The following is a 17,165-nucleotide window of genomic DNA, read 5'->3' on the forward strand; positions in this document are numbered from 1 at the left end:
AGGGGAGATTTGATAGAGGTATATAAAATTATGATGGCTATAGACACAGTGAATGCAAGCAGGCTTTTTCCACTGAGGCAAGGGGAGATAAAAAAACCAGAGGACATGGGTTAAGGGTGAGGGGGGAAAAGTTTAAAGGGAACATTGGGGGGGCTTCTTCACACAGAGAGTGGTGGGAGTATGGAATGAGCTGCCAGATAAGGTGGTAAATGCGGGTTCTTTTTTAACATTTAAGAATAAATTGGACAGATACATGGATGGGAGGTGTATGGAGGGATATGGTCCGTGTGCAGGTCAGTGGGACTAGGCAGAAAATGGTTCGGCACAGCCAAGAGGGGCCAAAAGGCCTGTTTCTGTGCTGTAGTTTCTATGGTTCTATGGAAGCACTGTTATTTCCATTGGAAGATCTATGAACATGTTGTCTACATCTATCTTAATATCTGAAGTAGGAACATTGTTTTGACATTAGAAAACATAGTTGATTGGAATATTCCCCCTGTTTATTGGGAACCTGCATTAAAGACATTACAAAGTTGGTTTCTCAGTGACACAGATGGGCGCTATGAATTACCTTCACTCTTCAATAGATGATCCCACAGTCATAAATTCGAAATGGCAGGTTTGTGTTAAGTTAATTTTGAAAATAAAGTTACAAAATGAATATTTGTTTTGATTGGACAAGCACAAGAAGAAATACATGTTAACTACTCACAATGTACAACACTTTGACAGATAACATTAAATGACTAATTCTTTTAGGCTATAAATGACCAATTATGGAAAGTTTATCAAAAACAAGAGCACAGTTTGCTAGTTAATAGCATTAACTTGCAGTTTATATTTCAGTTCCTGTGAGTGGATTTCAACATTTGCAGTTAATTTGGATTGAGCATTGGTGATTAAAGGGAAGTAGTGTGCTTGGATGCTCACTATTGGCTTTATTACTCCTGACAGTCATCACTGCCCTCTGCTTTCAAATCTGCACTGAGACCAGGAAAAAAAACAAAAATGTAATTGCAATTAAATATGGTTATCAATCATGAGTGCGTTTCAAAGTTATAGAATCTGCTTATAGGCTTTTAAACAAATAATTTGTATGCCTTAAGGTTCTGTTGAACTGTGAGAGTGGTGCTCGCTTAAACAGAAGGCTATTCCAGACAATTACATTGCCTGTGAGTATATGCAGAGCAGGTAATGTCTGGGTGAATTATGCTGACTTTGCCTCTTTTCTTGAGTGGATACTTATGCTAATCATTGCTTACAGGATATTGTTCTGTGTTTTGCTCTTTAACAGGGTATAAGTTTCGTTTGCCAGGCCTCTCCAACACCCATTCCATATTGTCCTTGAGAAGGTGGTGAATCAGAATCAGGTTTAGTATCACTGGCATAGGTTGTGAAATTTGTTGTTTTGTGGTGGCAGTGCATTGCAATGCGAAATAATAAAAATATAAATTCCTGTTAAAAATATATTAGAATAAATTAAGTACAGCAAAAGGAGAGCAAAAAAATTGAGGTGGTGTAAGTAGGTTACTGTCCATTCAGAAGTCTGATGGCAGAGGGGAAGAAGCTGTTCCTGAAATGTTGAGTGAGTATCTTCAGGCTCCTGTACCACATGCTCGATGGTAGCAATGAGAGGGGGTTATGCCCTTGATGATGGGCTCGTCCACATGCTCAAATACACAAGTCTTGATGAAGTCAGTGACGTGATAGCTGTGGTGTATTCATTCAGATTTGAATTGAATCCCTGAATATTCTCTTGTCGCCCAACTTGAAACAGTCAAGTGCTCCTCTGCCTCCCCTGACCGTACCTTCATGGTCCTCATCACTGGCCATGTGGCCTTTACTCTCTGCCTGTACGCTGGGAGTAGAAGTACAGCCAGATGATCGGACTTTCCAAAGTGCGCTGTAGGATGGCACGGTAAGCGTTGTTGATGGTGGCATAACGGTGGTCAAGTCTGCTCGTTCCTCTGGTTCCACAGGTGATACATTGATGGTAGTTGGTCAGAGGCTGCTTCAAGCTGGCCTGGTTGAAAACCCCCACAGTGATAGGGTGGGCATCAGGATGTGCTGTGGGCATCAGGATGTGCTGTTTTGAGATTGCTGTGGCATCAGGATGTGCTGTAGATGTAGGCCAGAGGTGATTTGTACACCACCACCAGAATGACGGTGGAAAACATGCTCATCGCATAAAATGGACAGCAGTCCCTGATGTCCCTCTGGTATTGCAATCTTGCTCTGAGGTCTGGAATTTTATTTTCCAGAGACTATGTTTGCCAGCAGGATAGTCAGGAGTGGGATCTAAGGGCTCTGCTTTTTGGTCATACTTGTAGCCCAGAAAGCCTTCCACACCTCTGATTTCTTAAAGAGGAACTGCACTCATGACCTGGGTCTGTCCTCCAGGGTCTGTCGATTTTGAGGATTGATAGATTTTTTTTGAACATCTTAAAGTGTTGTTGCTTAATGCCGTACCCGTGGCTGCAAATGGATTTCAGCTGTAGTGGTCCTAAACGATGATTCCCATCAGAGCTGCATGCTGAGAGTTGCCACTTTTTGTCACCATCTTGTAACAGCCGTCACCTTGGAGTCAGGTGACAATAAACCCAAACGGGAGCAGCGGTGAGACCCCCTTAGGAAAGCTGTAGTGAAGGTCAGAGGCTTCATGTTTTGCTGAGGTATGTAACGGGCTCTCTGGTGTGCTGAGCCCTTTGTGTTTGTCTCCTATTCACCAGCTTGCCCTGTTTGAGTTTTATACTCTGGAGGTTTGGAATGGTTTAGCTAAAGCATTAATGTTTTATGAATAACTCCTAAAACAGAATAGTGAGATTTTTATGCCCTGTCACAACATAGTCCAATGAGCCCATCGATATGCATCCCGGTGGGGACATGGGACATGTACTAGTGTAGCCCTCGGGGACTAGTGTAGCCCACAGGGGCGATGATGGCGGAGGGGCAGCCTTGGGTGTCAGACTGAGGCTTGGTCAGACTGGACTTGGAGTACTGTGGACAATTTCAAGCACCTTATCTGAGAATTACGTGCTGGCATTGGAGAGTTCCAGAGGAGTTTCACAAGAACGAAAAGGTTAATGTATGAGATGTATTTGATGGCTCTGGGCCTGTACTCACTGGAGTTTAGAAGAACGAGGGGAACTCATTGAATTCTGTTGAATATTGAGAGGCTTAGTGGTTCGATTCCCTCTGGTGACTGCTCATACGTTGTCCTTGTGACTGTGTGTGTTTCCTCCAGGTGGTCTGGGTTTCCTCGAGCGTGCTATGCTGGCAACACCTGTGGGCTGCATCCAGTATAATCCTCACTGATTTGATTTGATACAAATAATACACTGTATGTTTTTATGTTTGTGTGACAAATAAAGCTAATCTGTATCATCTTTATAATAATATATTGGGAGAGTTCAGGACCAGTGGGCACACCGTCAGAATACAAGGACGTCCCTTTAAAACAGACACGGGGAGGAATATCTTGAGCCAGAGGGTGGTGAATCTGTGGAATTCATTGCCACAGGTGGCTGTGGAGACCAATTTATTGGGTATATTTAGACTTGAGGTTGATAGATTTTATTTACTGAGATACAGCATGGATCGTTCGAGCTGCGCCACCCAGCAACCCCGACCTCACCCTAACCCAATCACAGGACAATTGACAATGACCAATTAACCTTGAGACCCACGTGCAATCCTTATGGACGAGCAGTGGGAATTAGTAAGGGCATTGGGCATTACAGGGAGAAGGCAGGAAACTGGGTTTGAGAGGGGAAATAAATCAGTCATTCTCAAATGGAGCAGTATGAGTAGTTATCTTCAGTATCAGTGGTCATCTTCAGTACCACTGGTTTGTGGAACGTTTGGTTTGTGGAATTTGTGGATCAAATGCAAATATTATGATGTCCATTGCTACTGGTTGTTTTCAAAAGCTCCGGAAGTTGTTCTCCCTTCACCTGTAGTGAGGATTTAATTTTAGGTCTCCTTCATGGCTTTTCTCCAATAACTATAATGCAAATTTGTCTTGTGTTCATTGTGTTTACTTCAGGTCAAGTATAAAAATGTGCAATGTGGCCAAAAACAAGCCTCCTGCAGCACAATAAAAAGAAAATTTCACAGGGTCAAAAGTAGAGTTGGATTGAAAGTAGCTATTGTATTCCAGTGAATATTGTTTTTGCAAAGATGAAAGCAAATGCATTACTCATCCGTATTGTTTGAGTTTCCTTTACAAGTCGAGGGAAGTGGTTATATGTTTTTCTAACGGATTTGGCGGTAGGCTTTGCTGTGTTGCCATTTCATTTACCATTTACATACACAGAAGCTCGCTTACATAGTTTCTAGAATTATACTGTGCTCAACTCCTTGATGCTGACCAAGATTGTGCACCAAATTTACATCTTTTATAACTGCATATTTGGCCATTAATTGTTCAGGACTGACCAACAAGAGTAAATGCAAATTTAATCATCAAAGTCTGGACCAAGCAAGATATGATTCATCATCTTTGGACTTGATGGTTATCTCAGCTTTTGCATCCGCTTTTGTACCAGTTTACGCAGCTACAAAGGCCCAAACGTTTGTTCTATGGCAGTGTATACTATCGTTCAGGATCTTTGTACATTAGGGTTTTTGGGGAATGATTCATTTTTTATCCAGCTTTTAAGCATTTGCTTTCAATTTTATTGAGCTGTGTTCTCAATTGAATTTCTTTAGTTGTTGATAGAGATTGGCTTTAGTTTAATGTTCTCTTTCAGGTTTTTTTTGGTAATCTGCACTGTGTGACCAGAGGTGGTCACTTTATCTTAATTATATATTATTAGGTACACAAAATACTATTGAGCAATAATTAGATGTTTCAATGGTCTAAAATTTGAATGTAGACAATCACAAGGACTCCATATGTAAACCTAGCATAAAGAACAATCGTGTTTCCATGTATTAGAGGAGAATACTTGTGGATGTTGCTTCATTAAAGGATAAGCTTCGAAGTACATAATGCCCCTGACGTTACTGCATATAACAGTGAGGCCACTGTCATTATGGAATAAGTCGTGCGTTAGGATTCTGGGGATTGCTGCTCCTGTAGCCCCTCCTTTGTACAAGCTTTACTGTGTGACTGTTCACTCCTCAGCCCCCTTCACTCAAGGGAACACAAGCCCACCCTCTGATCATGTGCCTTCTCAAGACAAATTGTTCAGACTGTGTTTGTAGATCATCGCTCAAGGAAGGACAGGCACGTAGATAATTTTTTTTCACCGTTGAATCAGTTCTCTTGTGAATGCTGACTTTTCATGTATGCTGACTTTTGCTGCTGATAAAATGCTGGTCAGACTCCAGCTTGATGTACACAAGTGGTCTTGGCTGTTTTTTGTAGACACTGGCTATACTCAGGGACACCTTGCCTGAACACTCAAGTCATTTCTTTCATGTTTGTATCAGATTTCCTGCGGACTGTGTCACAATAGTAATCTGGAACATGATTCTGTCTGGTTCATCTCCCTGACAGAGTGCAGGAATTCTGTGCTCTCGATGTTTCTGAACAGGTTCCATTGCTCACACTCAAGCACGCTCATTCTCCAAAAGGGCCTCAGCTGGATCTGGAAGACAGATCTTAACCTTCAGACGGTGCTGGGGCTGACTGTCGGGGGCTCAAATATTCAATAAACGTCCACATCTGCAGAGCACTGGCATCTGATACATCCCTGCCCCCAGCTTTGCCGGCTGTCAAAACATTTCCAACTTTCAAGCTGCTCTCTTTCTCCAGCATCCTTGTAAACTCTTGTAGTGGGTAAAAGTGCAGATTTAAAAATGTAGGTCAATTAGGGAAAACTTTTTGAAAATTCCTCCAAACACTTTAAATGAACTGAAGCTATCTAGGGTTAATCTAATGTCTGGATCTCAAAAGGCAGTGTATTCGCATAGCTGCAGACAAGGCCTAGATGTGATAGTATTGTGTTTGCTGACTGTGAAGTTCTAAACTCAAACAAAAACTTTAAGCTGTATCGGATATAAATAGTCATGAGTACTGTCACTAAAGGGAGATTATATTCTAACTACCCAATATTCAAAGACTAGTTTATTACCCTGTTTATTATCCATGGTGAGTTTAGCTGCCAATACCCACTATTCGAGTGGTGGGTCCCCTCTCCTTACCAAGGAGAAGATATTTCTAGCTAGCAGTTCATTCATTTTCAGTCATACACATTTTAATCCAAACAACACTCTTAAAACACATTTATAACTCAGGATTTCTATCTTGAACATTTCCAAGAATTAAGGATTTTTAAAACACGGGTACAATTTCTGTAAAAAGACAAACCAAAATACAGATGAATTAGTTGTCCATTGGAGAAACCAAAGCTGGAGAAATGGATTCTAGTTCACCCTGTGTTACTTCCATGTTTCTTCTAGCTGTTTTTTTAACCCCAGTCCTAACAAGCCTGAACTGCTTTCTACATTTATACCATAAAAATAAGACAAAGGAGCAGAAGTCAGCCATTTGGCCCATCGAGTCTGCTCCACCATTTTATCATGAGCTGATCCATTCTCCCATTTAGTCCCACTCCCCCGCCTTCTCACCATAACCTTTGCTGCCCCAGCTACTCAGATACCTATCAATCTCTGCCTTAAATACACCCAATGACTTGGTCTCCACTGCTGCCCGAGGCAACAAATTCCATAGATTCACCACCCTCTGACTAAAAAAATTTCTTTGCATTTCTGTTCTGAATGGGCGCCCTTCAATCCTTAAGTCATGCCCTCTCGTACTAGACTCCCCCATCATGGGAAACAACTTTGCCACATCCACTCTGTCCATGCCTTTCAACATTTGAAATGTTGCTATGAGGCCTCCCCTCATTCTTTTAAACTCCAAGGAATGCAGTCCAAGAGCGGACAAACGTTCCTCATATGTTAACCCTCTCATTTGGGGTATCATTCCAAGTGAATCTTCTCTGTTCCCTCTCCAACATCAGCGCATCCTTTCTTAAATAAGGAGACCAAAACTGCCCACAGTACTCCAAGTGAGGTCTCACCAGCGCCTTATAGAGCCTCAACATCACATCCCTGCTCTTATACTCTATTCCCCTTGAAATGAATGCCAACATTGCATTTGCCTTCTTTACTACTGACTCAACCTGGAGGTAAACCTTAAGGGTATCCTGTACGAGGACTCCCAAGTCCCGTTGCATCTCAGAACTTTGAATTCTTTCCCCATTTAAATAATAGTCTGCCTGTTTATTTCTTCTGCCAAAGTGCATAACCATACACTTTCCAACATTGTATTTCATTTGCTACTTCTTTGCCCATTCTTCCAATCTATCCAAGTCTCTCTGCAGACTCTCCGTTTACTCAGCACTACCGGCCCCTCCACCTATCTTCGTATCGTCAGCAAACTTAGCCACAAAGCCATCTATTCTATAATCCAAATCACTGATGTACAATGTAAAAAGAAGCGGCCCCAACACTGATCCCTGTGGAACACCACTGGTAACCAGCAGCCAACCAGAATAGGATCCCTTTATTCCCACTCTCTGTTTCCTGCCAATCAGCCAACGCTCTATCCATGTATGTGGGCTCTTATCTTGTTAAGTAGCCTCATGTGTGGCACCTTGTCAAAGGCCTTCTGAAAATCCAAAATATACAACATCCACTGCATCTCCTTGTCTAGCCTACTGGTAATTTCCTCAAAAAATTGTAATAGGTTTGTCAGGCAGGATTTTCCTTTAAGGAATCCACACTGAGTTCTGCCTATCTTGTCATATATCTCCAGGTACTCTGTAACCTCATCCTTGACAATCGACTCCAACAACTTCCCAACCACCGACATCAATCTCCACAGCTACTTCCTTCAGAACACGAGGGTGCATTCCATCTGGTCCGGGAGATTTATCTACCTTTAGACTATTCAGCTTCCTGAGTACTTTCTCTGTCGTAATTGTGACTGTTCACACTTCTCTTCCCTGCCACCCTTGAGTGTCCGGTATACTGTTGATGTCTTCCTCAGTGAAGACTGATGCAATGTACTCGTTCAGTTCCTCTGCCATCTCCTTATCTCCCATTACAATTTCTCCAGCATCATTTTCTATCAGTCCTATATCTACTCTAACCCGTCTTTTACTCTTTATATACTTGAAAAAGCTTTTAGTATCCTCTTTGATATTATTTGCTAGCTTCCTTTCATAGTTTGTCTTTTCTCTCTTAATGCCCTTCTTAGTTTCCTTTTGTAAGGTTTTAAAATCTTCCCAATCCTCTGTCTTCCCACTAATTTTTGCTTCCTTGTATGCCCTCTCCTTTGCTTTAACTTTGGCTTTGACTTCTCTTGTCAGCCACGGTTGCATCCTTTTTCCATTCGAAAACATAGAAAACATAGAAAATAGGTGCAGGAGTAGGCCATTCGGCCTTTCGAGCCTGCACCGCCATTTATTATGATCATGGCTGATCATCCAACTCAGAACCCTGCACCAGCCTTCCCTCCATACCCTCTGATCCCCCTAGCCACAAGGGCCATATCTAACTCCCTCTTAAATATAGCCAATGAACTGGCCTCAACTGTTTCCTGTGGCAGAAAATTCCACAGATTCACCTTTCTCTGTGTGAAGAAGTTTTTCCTAATCTCAGTCCTCAAACCATGACCCCTCGTTCTGGACTTCCCCAACATCGGGAACAATCTTCCTGCATCTAGCCTGTCCAATCCCTTTAGGATTTTATACATTTCAATCAGATCCCCCCTCAATCTTCTAAATTCCAACGAGTACAAGCCTAGTTCATCCAGTCTTTCGTCATATGAAAGTCCTGCCATCCCAGGAATCAATCTGGTGAACCTTCTTTGTACTCCCTCTATGGCAAGGATGTCTTTCCTCAGATTAGGGGACCAAAACTGCACACAATACTCCAGGTGTGGTCTCACCAAGGCCTTGTACAACTGCAGTAGTACCTCCCTGCTCCTGTACTCGAATCCTCTTGCTATAAATGCCAGCATACCATTTGCCTTTTTCACCGCCTGCTGTACCTGCATGCCCACTTTCAATGACTGGTGTATAATGACACCCAGGTCTCGTTGCACCTCCCCTTTTCCTAATCGGCCACCATTCAGATAATAATCTGTTTTCCTATTTTTGCCACCAAAGTGGATAACTTCACATTTATCCACATTAAATTGCATCTGCCATGAATTTGCCCACTCACCCAACCTATCCAAGTCACTCTGCATCCTCTTAGCATCCTCCTCACAGCTAACACTGCCGCCCAGCTTCGTGTCATCCGCAAACTTGAAGATGCTGCATTTAATTCCCTCATCCAAGTCATTAATATATATTGTAAACAACTGGGGTCCCAGCACTGAGCCTTGCGGTACCCCACTAGTCACTGCCTGCCATTCTGAAAAGGTCCCGTTTATTCCCACTTTTTGCTTCCTGTCTGCTAACCAATTCTCTATCCACATCAATACCTTACCCCCAATACCGTGTGCTTTAAGTTTGCACACTAATCTCCTGTGTGGGACCTTGTCAAAAGCTTTTTGAAAATCCAAATATACCACATCCACTGGTTCTCCCCTATCCACTCTACTAGTTACATCCTCAAAAAATTCTATGAGATTCATCCTTTCCTTTCACAAATCCATGCTGACTTTGTCTGATGATTTCACCGCTTTCCAAATGTGCTGTTATCACATCTTTGATAACTGACTCCAGCAGTTTCCCCACCACCGACGTTAGGCTAACCGGTCTATAATTCCCTGGTTTCTCTCTCCCTCCTTTTTTAAAAAGTGGGGTTACATTAGCCACCCTCCAATCCTCAGGAACTCGTCCAGAATCTAACGAGTTTTGAAAAATTATCACTAATGCATCCACTATTTCTTGGGCTACTTCCTTAAGCACTCTGGGATGCAGACCATCTGGCCCTGGGGATTTATCTACCTTTAATCCCTTCAATTTACCTAACACCACTTCCCTACTAACATGTATTTCGCTGAGTTCCTCCATCTCACTGGACCCTCTGTCCCCTACTATTTCTGGAAGATTATTTATGTCCTCCTTAGTGAAGACAGAACCAAAGTAATTATTCAATTGGTCTGCCATGTCCTTGCTCCCCATAATCAATTCACCTGTTTCTGTCTGTAGGGGACCTACATTTGTCTTTACCAGTCTTTTCCTTTTTACATATCTATAAAAGCTTTTACAGTCAGTTTTTATGTTCCCTACCAGTTTTCTCTCATAATCTTTTTCCCCCTTCCTAATTAAGTCCTCCTCTGCTGAACTCTGAATTTCTCCCAGTCCTCAGGTGAGCCACTTTTTCTGGCTAATTTGTATGCTTCTTCTTTGGAATTGATACTATCCCTAATTTCTCTTGTCAGCCACGGGTGCACTACCTTCCTTGATTTATTCTTTTGCCAAACTGGGATGAACAATTGTTGTAGTTCATCCATGCAATCTTTAAATGCTTGCCATTGCATATCCACTGTCAATCCTTTAAGTGTCATTTGCCAGTCTATCTTAGCTAATTCACGTCTCATACCTTCAAAGTTACCCCTCTTTAAGTTCAGAACCTTTGTTTCTGAATTAACTATGTTACTCTCCATCTTAATGAAGAATTCCACCATATTATGGTCACTCTTACTCAAGGGGCCTCTCACAACAAGATTGCTAATTAATCCTTCCACATTGCTCAGAACCCAGTCTAGAATAGCCTGCTCTCTAGTTGGTTCCTCGACATGTTGGTTCAAAAAACCATCCCGCATACCTTCCAAGAAATCCTCTTCCTCAGCACCTTTACCAATTTGGTTCACCCAATCTACATGTAGATTGAAGTCACCCATTATAACTGCTGTTCCTTTATTGCACACATTTCTAATTTCCTGTTTAATACCATCCCCGACCTCACTACTACTGTTAGGTGGCCTGTACACAACTCCCACCAGCGTTTTCTGCCCCTTAGTGTTATGCAGCTCTACCCATATCGATTCCACATCTTCCCGGCTTATGTCTTTCCTTTCTATTGCGTTAATCTCCTCTTTAACCAGCAACGCCACCCCACCTTCTTTTCTTTCATGTCTATCCCTCCTTTATATTGAATATCCCTGAACGTTGAGCTCTCATCCTTGGTCACCCTGGAGCCATGTCTCTGTGATCCCAACTATATCATATTCATTAATAACAATCTGCACTTTCAACTCATCCACCTTGTTACGAATGCTCCTGGCATTGACACACAAAGCCTTCAGGCGCTCTTTTACAACTCTCTTAGCCCTTATACAATTATGTTGAAAAGTGGCCCTTTTTGATGCTTGCCCTGGATTTGTCGGCCTGCCACTTTTACTTTTCTCCTTACTACTTTTTGCTTCTACCCTCACTTTACACCCCTCTGTCTCTCTGCACTGGTTCCTATCCCCCTGTTGTGAACTAACCTCCTCTCGCCTAGCCTCTTTAATTTGATTCCCACCCCCCAACCATTCTAGTTTAAAGTCACCTCAGTAGCCCTCGCTAATCTCCCTGCCAGGATATTGGTCTCCCTAGGATTCAAGTGTAACCCGTCCTTTTTGTACAGGTCACGCCTGCGCCAAAAGAGGTCTCAATGATCCAAAAACTTGAATCCCTGCCTCCTGCTCCAATCCCTCAGCCACACATTTATCCTCCACCTCATCGCATTCCTACTCTCACTGTCGCATGGCACAGGCAGTAATCCCGAGATTACTACCTTTGCGGTCCTTTTTCTCAACTCCCTTCCTAGCTCCCTATATTCTCCTTTCAGGACCTCTTCCCTTTTCCTACCTATGTCATTGGTACCTATATGTACCACGACCTCTGGCTCCTCACCCTCCCACTTCAGGATATCTTGGACACGATCAGAAATATTCCGGATCCTGGCACCAGGGAGGCACACTACCATCTGCGTCCACAGAATTGCCTATCTGACCCCCTTACTATCGAGTCCCCTATCACAACTGCCCTCCTCTTCCTTGCCCTACCCTTCTGAGCTACAGGGCTGGACTCTGTGCTGGAGGCACGGCCACTGTCGCTTCCCCCGGGTAAGCTGTCCCCCCCAACAGTACTCAAACAGGAGTACCTATTGTTAAGGGGCACAGCCACCGGGGTACTCTCTATTACCTGACTCTTCCCCTTCCCCCTCCTAACCGTGACCCACTGGTCTGCCTCCCGTGGCCCCGGTGTGACCACCTGCCTATAACTCCTCTCTATCAACTCCTCACTCTCCCTGACCAGATGAAGGTCATTGAACTGCAGCTCCAGTTCCGTAACGCGGTCCCTTAGGAGCTGCATCTCGATGCACTTGGCGCAGATGTGGACATCCGGGAGGCTTGGAGACTGCAGGGCCTCCCACATCCGACACCGAGAACAACAAACTGCCCTCACACTCATACTGCCCCTCTCCTCAAATAACAACAGAAAATGAACGCCAAACCTTCCTCGCCTCGCCCATTTCCACCTAAGCCCGTTGAGCCGAAGCCCTTAAGCCTTCACTCTGCTCCTGGCTCACTACGCTGCCCGCAAACTCCGCTGCCTGCTGTATGAGGGTCTGTTCCTTTTAAATCTGCCGCGCTGCTCTGCCTGACTCCACACGCCTGCGCAGTCCCGCCTCTCTGAACGCTGATGGAGAAAAAAAACCGAAAATTTCAAAAATGTCTTCTTCCGCACTCCCGCTCCGACTCTCAGACTTCCTTCTTCGAATCAAACCCGAAGCAAAATTTCTGCCCTTTTAAATCTGCCGTGCTGCACTGCCCGACGTCACATGCCTGCGCAGTCCCGCCTCTCTGAATGCCGATAGAGAGAGAAAAAAACGAAAATTTCAAAAATGTCTTCCTCCGCACTCCCGCTCCGACCCTCAGACTTCCTTCTTCGAAAATTTCTTCTTTTTTGGAGTATACCTGTCTTGCACCTTCCTCACTTCTCGCATAGACTCTAGCCACTGCTGCTCTGCCGTCTTTCCCGCTAGTGTCCCTTTCCAGTTAACTTTGGCCAGTTCCTCTCTCATGCCACTGTAATTTCCTTTACTCCACTGAAATACTGACACATCAGATTTCGGCTTCTCTTTTTCAAATTTCACAGTGAACTCAATCATGTTATGATCACTGCCTCCTAAGGGTTCCTTCACCTCAATCGCTCTAATCACCTCCGGTTCATTACACAATACCCAATCCAGTACAGTCGATCCCCTAGTGGGCTCAACAACAAGCTGTTCTAAAAAGCCATCTCGCAGACATTCTACAAATTCTCTCTCTTGAGATCCAGTGCCAACCTGATTTACCCAATCTACTCGCATGTTAAAATCCCCCACAATTATCATAACACTGCCCTTCTGACAAGCCTTTTCTATTTCCAGTTGTAATTTGTAGGCCTATAAATAACTGCCATCAGGGTCTTTTTACCCCTGCGATTTCTTAGCTCAACCCATAAAGATACTGTACCCTCCGATCCTATATTACCTCTTTCTAATGATTCAATATAATTTCTTACTAATAAAGCCACGCCTCCCCCTCTGCCTACCTTCCTATCCTTTCGATACACCGTGTATCCTTGGACGTTCAGCTCCCAGAGACATGCATCCTTTAGCCACGTCTCAGTGATGGCCACGATATCATACCTGCCAATCTGTAGCTGTACGACAAGATCATCCACCTTATTCCTTACACTGCGTGCTTTTAAGTATAACACCTTAAGACCAGTATTTGGTACTTTTCGCTTTGATTTCACTGCAAGTTTATTGCACTGCAACTCATCCCAATGGCTACAAATTTGCCCCATCACCTGCCTGTCTTTCCTGATATCTTTACTGCTCACTATCTTAGATTTATTTCTGTTTTCTCCTTCCTCCGCTCTGTCATCCCAGTTCCCATCCCCCTGCCAAATTAGTTTAAACCCTCCCTAACAGCTCTATTAAACTTTCCCGCCAGGATATTGGTCCCCTTCGGGTTCAGGTGTAACCTGTCCTTTTTGAACAGGTCATACTTCCCCCAGAAGAGATCCCAATTATCCAAGAATCTGAATCTCTGCCCCCTGCACCAGTCTCTCAGCCATGCATTCATCTGCCTGATCCGACTATTCTTGCCCTCGCTAGCACGTGGCACAGGTAGCAATCCCAAGATTACTACCCTGGAGGTCCTGCTTCTCAGCTTCCCTCCTAACTCCCGGAAATCTCTCTTCAGGACCTCCTCCTTAGTCCTATCGATGTCATTGGTACCAACATGTACCAAGACAACTGGCTGCTCACCCTCCCCCTTCAGAATATTCTGGACCCGATCCGAGACATCCCGTACCCAGGCACCTGGGAGGCAACACACCATGCGGGTATCTCAATCGGGCTCACAGAATCTCCTGTCCGTTCCCCTAACTATGGAATCCCCTATGACTACCGCATTCCTCTTCTCCCTCCTTCTCTCCTGTACAACAGCGCCAGGCCCAGTGCCAGAGACCCGGTCACCGTGGGCGTCCCCTGTCAGGTCATCCCCCTCAACAGCATCCAGAACAAGATATTTGTTGCTGAGGGGGGCAGCCACAGGTGTGTTCTCCACTATCCGGGCATTTCCCTCCCCTCTCTTGACAGTGACCCAGTTTTCTGAGCCCTGTAGCCTAGGGATGACTACCTCCCTGTAGCTCCTGTCTATCACCTCTTCACTTTCCCTGATAAGCAGTAGGTCATCAAGCTGCAGCTCCAGATCCCTAACACGGTCTCTGAGGAGCTGCATCTCGGTGCACCTGGTGCAGATGTGGCCATCAGGGAGGCTGGAGGTCTCCCAGGATTCCCACATCTGACACCCTGAACAAAGCACTAACCCTGCAGGCATGCTATCTAATTCTATGGGAATGAAACAGGAAAAATAAGTCTACTCACCCACTTACCTCGCCAGACAGGTGAACTTTTTAAACCGTTAGCTCGTACCGTTAACTGTGAGAGCCCTGCTGTTCCTGTCTGTCTGGGCCGATTCGCAAAAGGGTGGGGGGAGAACTTGGATAACTTCACACACAAGTGATATTTCCTCAGATATCCTTTTAACACAAGTGGTCTACAAGCATCTTTTTCATCTCAGCCTCCTCCAATAAATATTGTAAAGCTAAAGTCCTCAAGCACATTCGCACACAGCTTTTGATATGCTAAATGATATTATCCATCTGTTCTACAAGCTTCCTTGAACTAAGCAATTAAGAGTCAGCTTGTCTGTTTGAAGCAACCCAAATTAAACAACCCATTGTCTTGTACTACACCTTGAGCAGTAATGAAGCAAGTACAGTGATTAGCATCTGCTTTCTCACAGGCAGAATGTCTGAAAAACTGTTCTAGAGTGCTTATTTAACTTCAGAGTGATTACTGCTTTCTACTTGCATTTCAAGAACTGATGACTGAGTTCCATTTCAACCAGAAGTTAAACAAAGCACTATAGTTAAAGTTTATTTACAGCTGTCCATGATCTTTCAAATAGCAGCTGCTGTTTTTTAAAAAAACAAGTTTAACAAACATGAGACAGAAGCGCATTGGCCTAGGACAGTGAATATCCATCACACCCCACTCTTGCTAAACAAACATTTCTAACAAAGCTTCTTTCTACCAATATCAGCTTCAAGATCAAGTTCCTCTTGGAAACAGACTGTCACTCCTCCATTATCTCGAACAAGAGAAAAATCTGCAGATGCTGGAAGTTCAAGCAAGCTACACAAAATGCTGGAGGAACTCAGCAGGCCAGACAGTATTTATGGAAAAGAGTAAGCAGTTGACGTTTCGGGCCAAGACCCTTCATCAGGGCTGTATGTAGCGGAGGAAAAATCGGGGAGTGATACCGGTATAGGCTTGGAACATAGACTGTTCCACATAGTCAACAAAAAGGCTGGCATAGCTGGGACCCATGTGCGTGCCCATGGCTATGCCTTTGGCTTGGAGGAAGAAGGAGGAGCCGAAGGAGAAATTATTGAGAGTGAGGACCAATTCCGTCAGCTGAAGGAGAGTGGTGGTGGAGGGGAACGGGCCAGATCTGTTGCCTATAAAGAAACTGAGAGCTTAAGGCCCTCCTGGTAGGGGAAGAAAAGTGTATAGAAACAATTGGGACCAGAGAACTTAAAGTCATTGAGCGTGTGAAGTGTCATGGATGTAGGCAGGAAGGGACTGAACCGAGGAGGGGGGGTAGGGGGTGGGATAAAACAAAGTCAGGGTAAGCCGATATGAGTTCGGTAGGGCAGAACAGGCAGAAACAATGGGTCTACCTGGAGAGGCAGGTTTGTGGATCTTGGGTAAGAGGTAGAAATGGGAGGTGGAGTAGGGGAACGATGAAGTAGCTGACACCAGAGTTAATAAGGTCAGTGATGGTACCGGTGGCCATGGCCTGGTGCTCCTTAGTGGAGTCCTGTCCGAGGGGTACGTAAGAGGAGTGTCTGAGAGTTGTTGTCTGACCTCAATGAGGTTAGACGTCAGCTCGCCAGACCATTAGAGCACCCCACCCCCCATCTGTGGGTTTGAAGATGAAGTTAGGATTAGTGTGGAGAATAGTGAGCAGTGCGTTCAGAAGGAGTGAGGTTGGAATTGAGAGAGGAGTGGTGAAGTCAAGACAGTTGATGTCTCATTGGCAGTTAACAATGAAAAGATCCAGAGAAGACAGCAGACCAGAGCAGGGTGTCCAGGAAGAAGGGGAGTGTTGAAGATGGGAGAAGGGGTCATTGGTGTGGGCTGAAGTATTCTTGCTAAAGAAGTAGGCTCAGATGCGAAGATGTAGAAGAAGAGCTCAGCGCTGTGGCGGGTGCGGAACTCACTGAGGTGTGGGTGCAGGGGGACAAAGGCGAGGCTCTTACTGAGGACAGAATGTTCTGCGTCAGAGAGGGGAAGGACAGAGGGAATAGTGAATACCTGGCACAAATGAGAGCTGAGAAGCAGTGAATAACACATTTACAAAGCACATTTATAAAATCTTGAGAACTATACTATACTTGGGGAAAACAGAAATTTTAAACCAAAGGGAGAAATTGATATTCATGCCATTAGGTTGGAGGCTACCCAGACAGAATATATTGTTCCTTCACTCTGAGGGTGGCCTAATCACAGGATATGAGGAGACCATGGACCGACATGTCGAAATGTGAATGGGAATCTTAATCTACAGGACTACACTTACCCATGTTGCAATATCCAGACAGGTGAGTAAAAAATAACGTTTGTCACCTCATCTTTCTGTG

General features: G+C 44.3%; 1 protein-coding gene across 6 annotated transcripts in view; it reads left to right on the plus strand.

Annotated features, from left to right (window-relative positions):
* The window catches only part of cgnl1 (cingulin-like 1), a 218,847-nt gene that overhangs the window by 12,305 nt on the left and 189,377 nt on the right, over positions 1 to 17,165 (plus strand). The window contains exon 1 of one of the 6 annotated variants that reach the window (XM_063065733.1): positions 16,788 to 17,126. The exons of the other annotated variants lie outside the window; for them this stretch is intronic. The gene's annotated coding sequence lies outside the window, so the exon portion shown is untranslated. Of the gene's footprint in view, positions 1 to 16,787; positions 17,127 to 17,165 lie in introns of those variants that run through there. 6 annotated transcript variants of the gene reach the window in all.

This window comes from Mobula hypostoma, chromosome 13 (assembly GCF_963921235.1).
Source record: "Mobula hypostoma chromosome 13, sMobHyp1.1, whole genome shotgun sequence".
Taxonomy (NCBI): Eukaryota; Metazoa; Chordata; class Chondrichthyes; order Myliobatiformes; family Myliobatidae; genus Mobula; species Mobula hypostoma.